This window comes from Colobus angolensis, unplaced genomic scaffold (assembly GCF_000951035.1).
Source record: "Colobus angolensis palliatus isolate OR3802 unplaced genomic scaffold, Cang.pa_1.0 Scaffold54, whole genome shotgun sequence".
Classification (NCBI taxonomy): Eukaryota; Metazoa; Chordata; class Mammalia; order Primates; family Cercopithecidae; genus Colobus; species Colobus angolensis.
In genome coordinates this window covers 967,786-976,258 of record NW_012118932.1, presented here as the reverse complement: position 1 = coordinate 976,258, position 8,473 = coordinate 967,786, and positions in this window count along the sequence as shown.

The following is an 8,473-nucleotide window of genomic DNA, read 5'->3' as shown; positions in this document are numbered from 1 at the left end:
TAATTTTTGTATTTTTAGTAGAGATGGGGTTTCACCATGTTGACCAGGTTGGTCTCGAACCCCTGACCTCAGGTGATCCACCCACCTTGGCCTCCCAAAGTGCTGGGATTGCAGGTGTGAGCCACCGCGCCCAGTCATTTATTTATTTATTTATTTTCCTGCCATTTATTTGTTGAAGAAATTGGTTTGTTTGTCCTGTAGAGTTTCTTATATTCGGGCATTTGCTGATTATATACCTATGGTATTGTTTAGTATGTCTTCTATTTCCTGTACTTCTTGAAAATAAGAAGTTAGGTCTAGTCTTAATTAGCCATAGGTTTGAGGTTGGGGAAAGACTGTTTTCTGTACATCTTATTGCATCTTCTCAGGAGGTACAAAACAGCTGGTCATCTCTTTGTACCTGGTTAAGGTTGATCATGGAGTGCAGATACTGTCAGATGGATCCGTCTATTATAAAGTCTCCCATCAGGGCTGGGCGTAGTGGCTCACACCTGTCATCCCAGCACTTTGGGAAGCTGAGACAGGAGGATCACTTGAGCCCAGGAGTTCCACACCAGCCTGGGCAACACAGTAAAACCCTGTCTCTACAAAAAAAAACACAAAAATTAGCTGGGCATGGTGGCACACGCCTGTGGTCCCAGCTACTTGAGAGGCTGAGGTGGGAGGATGGCTTGAGGTTCTCAACCCAGGAGGGTTGAGACTGCAGTGAGCCGTGATTGTGCCACTGCACTCCAGCCTGGGTGACAGAGGGAGACCCTGCCTCAGATAGCTAGGTAGGTAGGTAGGTAGATAAGTGATTACATTGTCTTGTAGTTTCCATTGTTTCTGTTCATAAGTCAGCTGTAAGCTTTATTATTCAATTGAAGATGATGTGTTCTCTCTAGCCACTATTACTTTCTTTATATTTATTCTGATTGGAGCTCTCAGAGTCTCTTGAATCTATGGGTTGATTTTGTTTTGTTTTTGAGATGGAGTTTTGCTCTTGTTGCCCAGGCTGGAGTGCAGTGGTGCGATCTTGGCTCACTGCAAGCTCTGCCTCCCAGGTTCAAGAGATTCTCCTTCCTCAGCCTCCCAAGTAGCTGGGATTATAGGTGCCCAGCACCACGCTTGGCCTTCCAAAGTCCTGGGATTACAGGTGTGAGCCACTGCACCCAACCAGGTTGATTTTTTTTTATCAGTTTGGGAAAATTCTTAGTCATTGCCTTTGTTTATAAAAAGTAGTTTTTGGGCCGGGCGTGGTGGCTCATGCCTGTAATCCTGGCACTTTGGGAGGCCGAGGTGGGCGGATAACGAGATCAGGAGATCGAGACCATCCTGGCTAACACAGTGAAACCCCATCTCTACTAAAAATACAAAAAATTAGCCGGGCGTGTTGGCGGGCGCCTGTAGTCCCAGCTACGCGGGAGGGTGAGGCAGGAGAATGGCGTGAACCCGGGAGGCGGAGCTTGCAGTGAGTGGAGATGGTGCCACTGCACTCCAGCCCGGGCTACAGAGTGAGACTCCGTCTCAAAAAAAAAAAAAAAAAAAAAAATGTTTTTGGCCATGTGCGGTGGCTTACACCGGTAATCCCAGCACTTTGAGAGACTGAGGTGGGTGGATCACTTGAGGTCAGGAGTTCGAGACCAGCCTGGCCAACCCCATGGCAGAACCGCATCTCTACTAAAATTACAAAAAATTAGTCGGGCTTGGTGGTGCGCACCTGTAACTCCAGCCACTTGGGAGGCAGAGGCAGGAGAGTTGCTTGAACCTGGGAGGTGGAGGCTGCAGTGAGCTGAGATCACGACACTGCACTCCAGCCTGGGGAACAGAGTGAGACTCTGTCTCAAAATTTAAAAAAAAATTTAAAAAAAATTTAAAAAAATCAAGTTTTTATTTTAAAATAGTTTTAGATTTATAGAAAAGTTGCAGAGTTTGCATGTACTCCACACCCAGTTTCCCCTATTACTATAAGAATAATAATTACGTTATTGAGACAGTTCTTGCTCTGTCACCCACGCTGGAGTGCAGTGGTGCCATCATGGCTCACTGCAGCTTTGACCTCTTGGGCTTAACCAGCCCTCCTGCCTCAGCTTCCCAAAACACTGGGGCTACAGGCATGGTCTGCCGCACCTGGACTTCCTATTGTTAACATCTCCATCGAATGGAACATTTGTTAACATGAATGAACCAACAGCACTCCCTGTTGTTAACATCTACATAGCGTGGAACATTTGTTAAAGTCAGTGAACCAGTGTTGATACAGTGTTATCAAATAAAGCTTTGTTCTGATTTCTTTAGTTATTTTTCCTAACGTCCTTTTTCTGCTTTAGGATTCTGTCTAGGATGCCGCATTAAATGTCTCTTTAGGCTCTTCTTGGCTGTAACAGTTTCTCAGACTTTCTTGCTTTTCATCACCTTGACATTTTTGAGGAGCACTGGTTAGGTATTTTGTAGAATGTTCCTCCGTTGGGATTTTTCTGCTAATGATTAGTCTGGGGTTATAGGTTTTTGGAAGGAAGATCACAGAGGTCAAATGCCATTCTCGTCATATCATATCAATGGTACATACTATCAACATGACATATCGCTATTCATGTGAACTTTGACTACCTGCCTGAGGTAATGCTTTTCAGGTTTCATCACTATAAAGTTACTCTTTCGATAACTGCGCAGTGGGTTCACCTTGCCCTCTGCCTAGACAGAGTGGATTCAGGGGAATTGGATGGAGAAAGAATAATTCACGCATCGGCCTCCCCAGCATTTGCGGAGCAGAGTTTTTAAAGACAGCTCAGCGGGTTGGGGGAGCCAGCGAGCCGGGAGTGCTGACTGCTCTGTTTGGCCCCTGAGAGCTTTCAGTGGATTCCTGTGTCCCACTGACTCTGCTGTTGTGGGTTTCTTTGAGCACTTCCTTACTTTCTAGCACTGTAAGGAGCTCCATTGTGTTCGTTCCCTGCCCCAGCCCTAGAATTCAGCCGTTTCTCCAAGGAGCCCCTGTTCAGTGTGTTGGAGAATGGCATTAGAAACGAAGCTCGGGCCCTAGAGGTGGCTGTTCTCTTAGAAAACACTGCTGCTGCTCCATCCACTCTGCTCTCTTTTTAGGACTTAGGTTACATGTACGTTTGGTCTTTTCTCTGTATTCCGTATGTCTCTTATGCTTTTTTCTGATTTTTTCCTGTCTGTGCTTCAGGTTATATATTTTTCTTTTTTGGGACGGAGTCTCGCTCTGTCACCCAGGCTGGAGTGCAGTGGCGCAGCCTCAGCTCATTGCAAGCTCTGCCTCCCGGGTTTAAGCGATTCTCGTGCTTCAGCCTCCCAAGTAGCTAAGACTATGGGCATGTGACACCACGCCCAGCTAAATTTTGTATTTTTAGTAGAGATGGGGTTTCACCATGTTAGCCAGGCTGGGCTTCTCAAAGTGCTGGGATTACAGGCGTGAGCCACTGCGCCCAGCCAATTCGTATATTTTTCTATTGCTCCCCACTCTTTCTACATTTTAGTCAACTAGTTATTTTATTTTATTGTATTTTATTCTATTTTTGAGACAGTCTCAGTCTGTCGCCCAGGCTGGAGTTCAGTGGCGCCATCTCAGTTCACTGCAACCTCCACCTTCTGGGTTCAAGCAAGTCTCTTGCCTCAGCCTCCCGAGTAATTGGGATTACTGGTGCCCACCACCACACCCGGCTAATTTTTGTATTTTTAGTAGTGACAGGATTTCACCATGTTGACCAGGCTCATCTGGAACTCCTGATCTCAAGTGATCCGCCCCCCTCAGCCTCCCAGAGTGTTGGGATTACAGGCGTGAGCCACCGCGCCCGGCCACTGTAGTTATTTGATGTTGTTCTATGCTTACTCTGGTATCTGGGTCGTGTGTGAGTTTGTTTCCATTGTATTTTTCTTGATAATCATGTATATGACTTTGTCTCTTGGCATGCCTAGTTTGAATCCTAGACATCATTTAAAAGAACTATAGACCTCCAGATGATACTATTTTCTTCCAGAAAGGATTTAACTCTTTCTTCTGCTGTGTGGGAAGAGTATTGGCTGCTTACCTTCGGGTACTGAGCTGAATTGAGGTTGGGTTACAGTTTGATCTTTTTTAAAAATTTTATTTTCTTGTGCCAGCTCATCTGAGAGTTGCGGCTTTAAAAAGGCCCTATCTTAAATTCATCATTTTTTTTGTTTTTTTTTCTTTCTTGATACAGAGTCTCAACTCTGTTGCTCAGGCTGGAGTGCAGTAGTGTGATCTCAGCTCACTGCAACCTCTGGCTCCTGGGCTGAAGTGATCCTCCTGCTTCAGCCTCCCTAGTAGCTGGGACCGTAGGCATGAGCCACCATGCCCAACTAATTTTTGTATGTTTTTGTAGAGATGGGGTTTCACCATGTTGCCCAGGCTGGTCTTGAAGTCCTTGGCTCGAGTGATTCTCCTGCCTCGGCCTCACCCTTGTTTCTTTCTTTTTTTTTTTTTTGGAGAAAGAGTTTTGTTCTTGTTGCTCAGGCTGGAGTGCAATGGCACAATCTTGGTTCACTGCAACCTCAGCCTCCCAGGATCAAGTGATTCTCCTGCCTCATCTTTCCGAGGAGCTGGGATTATAGTCGCCCACTACTAAGCCAGGCTAATTTCTGTATTTTCAGTAGAGATGGGGTTTCACCATGTTGGCCAGACTGGTCTCGAACTCCTGACCTCAGGTGGTCCACCTGCTTCAGCCTCCCAAACTGCTGGGATTATAGGCGTGAGCCACTGCGCCCGACCCCCTTGTTTCTTAATTGTAACCCTCCAAGTCTTTCAACCGAGAACCTCGAGTGCTCATTAGGCGTCTCCAGGCCTCTGCCTCCAACAGGTGCTGACTTTCAGATCTTGTCTCCTCAGCATAAAACTTTGCTTTTCATGTCATAGGCTTTTGCCTTAGCATACTAGTTTCCTGTTGCTGCTGTAACAAATTGTCACAAACCCAGTGCTTAAAAAGGCACAAATATATTATTTTACAGTTCTGGAGGTCAGAAATCCAAACTGGGTTTCACTGAACTGAAATGAAGATGTCAGCAGGGCTGCATTCCTTCTGGAGGCTCTAACAGAGAATCCGTTCCCTTGTCTGTTCCAGTTAGAGGCCCCAGAACTCCTCAGCCCACAAGCCGTTTCCTCCAATTCAAAGCCAACAGCACAGCATCTTCAGCTCTCTGACTCTGCCTTTTGTAAGGACCCTTGTGATTTAACTGGACCCACCCGAATAATCCAGGATAATCCCCTGTTTCAAGACCTTAATTTAATCAAACATCTGCAAAGCCCTTTTGCCATGTAACATAACGTAGTCAGAGGTTATGGGGGTTGGGACATAGACATACCTGGAGGACCATTATATTGGTCAGGACACTTAGCTTTTTAGGTTCCTACTTACAGTTTCTGGAGTCTTCCACTGTTGCCCAGGCTAGAGCGCAGTGGTTCGATCTCCGCTCACCGCAGGCTCCGCCTCCCGGGTTCACGCCATTCTCCTGCCTCAGCCTCCTGAGTAGCTGGGACTACAGGCGCCGCCACCACACCCGTACTACTAATTTAGTGCTACCACGCACGCACTACTAATTTTTTGTAGTTTTGGTAGAGACGGGATTTCACCGTGTTAGCCAGGATAGTCTCGATCTCCTGACCTCGTGATCCGCCTGCCTCAGCCTCCCAGAATGTTGGGATTACAGGCGTGAGCTGCTGCGCCCGGCCTGAATTCAGCACGTCTTGAAAAGAAAACCTACCATGTGATAGGCTTAGTTCTACTTTTTCCTTTTTTATGGGATCTTCTTCCCTCCAGACTCTCATTTTACCTCCTTAGCTTTGTTAAGACTGCCGACTGACTCCTGTAATCCTACCACTTTCAGAAGGCCAAGGCGGGCAGATTGCCTGAGCTCAGGAGTTGGAAACCAGCCTGGGCAATAATGGTGAAACCCCGTCTTTACCAAAAATACAAAAAATTAGGGCCAAGCACGGTGGCTTATGCGTGTAATCCCAGCACTTTGGGAGGCTGGGCGGATCACTTGAGGTCAAGAGTTTGAGACCAGCCTGCCCAACATGGTAAAACCCCATCTGTACTAAAAATATAAAAATTAGCTGGGCGTGGTGGCGGGCTCCTGTAATCCCAGCTACTTGGGGGCTGGGGTAGGAGAATCACTTCAACCCGGGAGTTGATAGTTGCTGTGAGCCAAGATTGCGCCACTGCACTCCAGCCTGGGTGACAGAGTGAAACTCCATCTCAAAAAAAAAAAAAAAAAAAAAAAGCCAGGCATGGTGCTGCATGCCTGTGATCCCAGCTATTTGGGAGGCTGAGACATAAGAATTGCTTGAATTGGGGAGGCAGAGGTTGCAGTGAGCCGAGATCGTGCTGCTGCACTCCAGCCTGGGCCACAGAGCAAGACTCTGTCTTAAAGTAAAATTAATAAATAAAAAATTTTTAAAAAGTAAAGACTGCCAGCTCTCCTACTAGTTTAATTTTCCCTCAGTAATTGGTTCTCTGCCTGGGCAAGGCCTGGATTCTCAGCATCTAGCCCTGTGCCCTGAATTGGCAAATCCCCCAGGAAAAAAGTCTGCTGCAGAATATCAGCTTACCTCCTACAGTTCACCTCTTTCTGGAATTTTGGCTCCTCTAGGCCTGTTTGCTTTGGCAGCTCTCTGATTCATTTTATCCAGCTTTTCTTACTGTTCTTGGGAGCATCGTCTGCTACAACCTGTACCATTATGCCTCTTCCAAGTCACACCTGTAATCCCAGCACTTTGGGAGGCTGAGGTGGGCCAATTGCTTGAGCTCAGGAGTTTGAGACCAGCCTGGCCAACATGGTGAAGCTCTGTCTCTACAAAAAAATACAAAAATTAGCCAGGCGTGTGTGTAGTGCACGTGTGTAATCCCAGCTACTCGGAAGGCTGAGGCAGGAGAATCACTTGAACCCGGGAAGTGAAGGTTGTGGTGAGCCGAGATTGTGCCACTGCACTCCAGCCTGGTTGACAGAGTGGGACTCCCTCTCAAAATATTAAAATAGAAATAGAAATAGAAGTAAATAAAAGAATTGGGGTCCCACTATTTTGTATTTTTATCTCACAAACAAAACAAAACAACAACTCTCATGTTGTGTGCTTGATTCTGCTTCTTGTCATGTCTTTTCACAAGTCTTTTAAAATTAAGCGATTCCTGGCCAAGAAACAAAAGCCAAATCGTCCCATTCTCCAGGGGATCTGGACAAAAACTGGTAATAAAATGAGGCACAACTGGAAAGGAGATGTTGCCGAAAAGCCAAGCTGCGTCTGTAAGGAGCTGCACATGAGCTGGCTGGCACATATATGCACGCTGTGTCAGGATCACAGCCATCTTAAGCTGAAAACGTCACCACCGTCTGGACAGTTGGACATGTTTTATTGGGAATATATTTTTTCTCTTTGTTTATATGCCCTGCGATAGTAGGCTGGGTTCAGTAATGAATATGCGAGACCTTTTGTTTCAGGAAAAAAAAGAACCGACATAATGTAAGGTATATATATATCTTTCTCTGTAGGTACGGATTGTGAACTGCCTGGGTTCAAAGCCAAGCTTTGTCACCTAGTTGTATGACCTTGTGCACTTAATTTCTCTAATCCTCAGTTTTCACATTCACTAAATGGGTATAATTATAAATGGGTATAGTACCTCATAGGATTCAGTGAGTTAATACACATAAAACAGACTAGTGAATGGCACAAAGTGAGTGCTCAATAAGTGCATGATAAATCATACACATAGTTTAATAGAAATGTAAAACATTTGTAATTATTTTTTTTCACTTAACATTATTATTATTTATTATTATTTTTTGAGACAGAGTCTCACTCTGTCACCAAGGCTGGAGTGCAGTGGCACGATCTTAGCTCACTGCAACCTCCACCTCCTGGGTTCAAGCGATTCTGCTGCCTCAGCCTCCCGAGTAGCTGGGATTACAGGCGTGTGCCCCGACGCCCAGCCAATTTTTGTATTTTTAGTAGAGGTGGGATTTCATCATGTGGCAGGCTGGTCTCAAACTCCCAACCTCAGGTGATGCACCCACCTCAGCCTCCCAAACTGCTGGGATTACAGGTGTGAGCCACCACGCCCGGCCTATTTTTTTCACTCAGCATTATATTGTGAATAGCTTTTCATGTTCTTGGAATTTTTTTTTTTTAAGAGCCAGGGTCCTGCTGTGTGTCCTAGGCTGGAGTGCAGTGGCTGTTCACAGATGTGATCAGCACATACTACAGCCCGGGGCTCCAATGATACTCCCTGCTTCAGCCTCCTGAGTCCCTCCTGGGACTGCAGGGACACGTCACTGTAGCTTGCAAAACTTTTCTTTAAGGTCTGCATAGAATTTCATTGCCAGAAAACATCATTATTTCTTCTTTTTAAAATTCTCTCAGATCCTGAGAAATACCATAATTTCATTTACCAATCTAGTCCTACTGGGCATTTAAGTTGTTTCGATTTTTTTTTTTTTTTTTTTTTTTTGGGGGGAATCT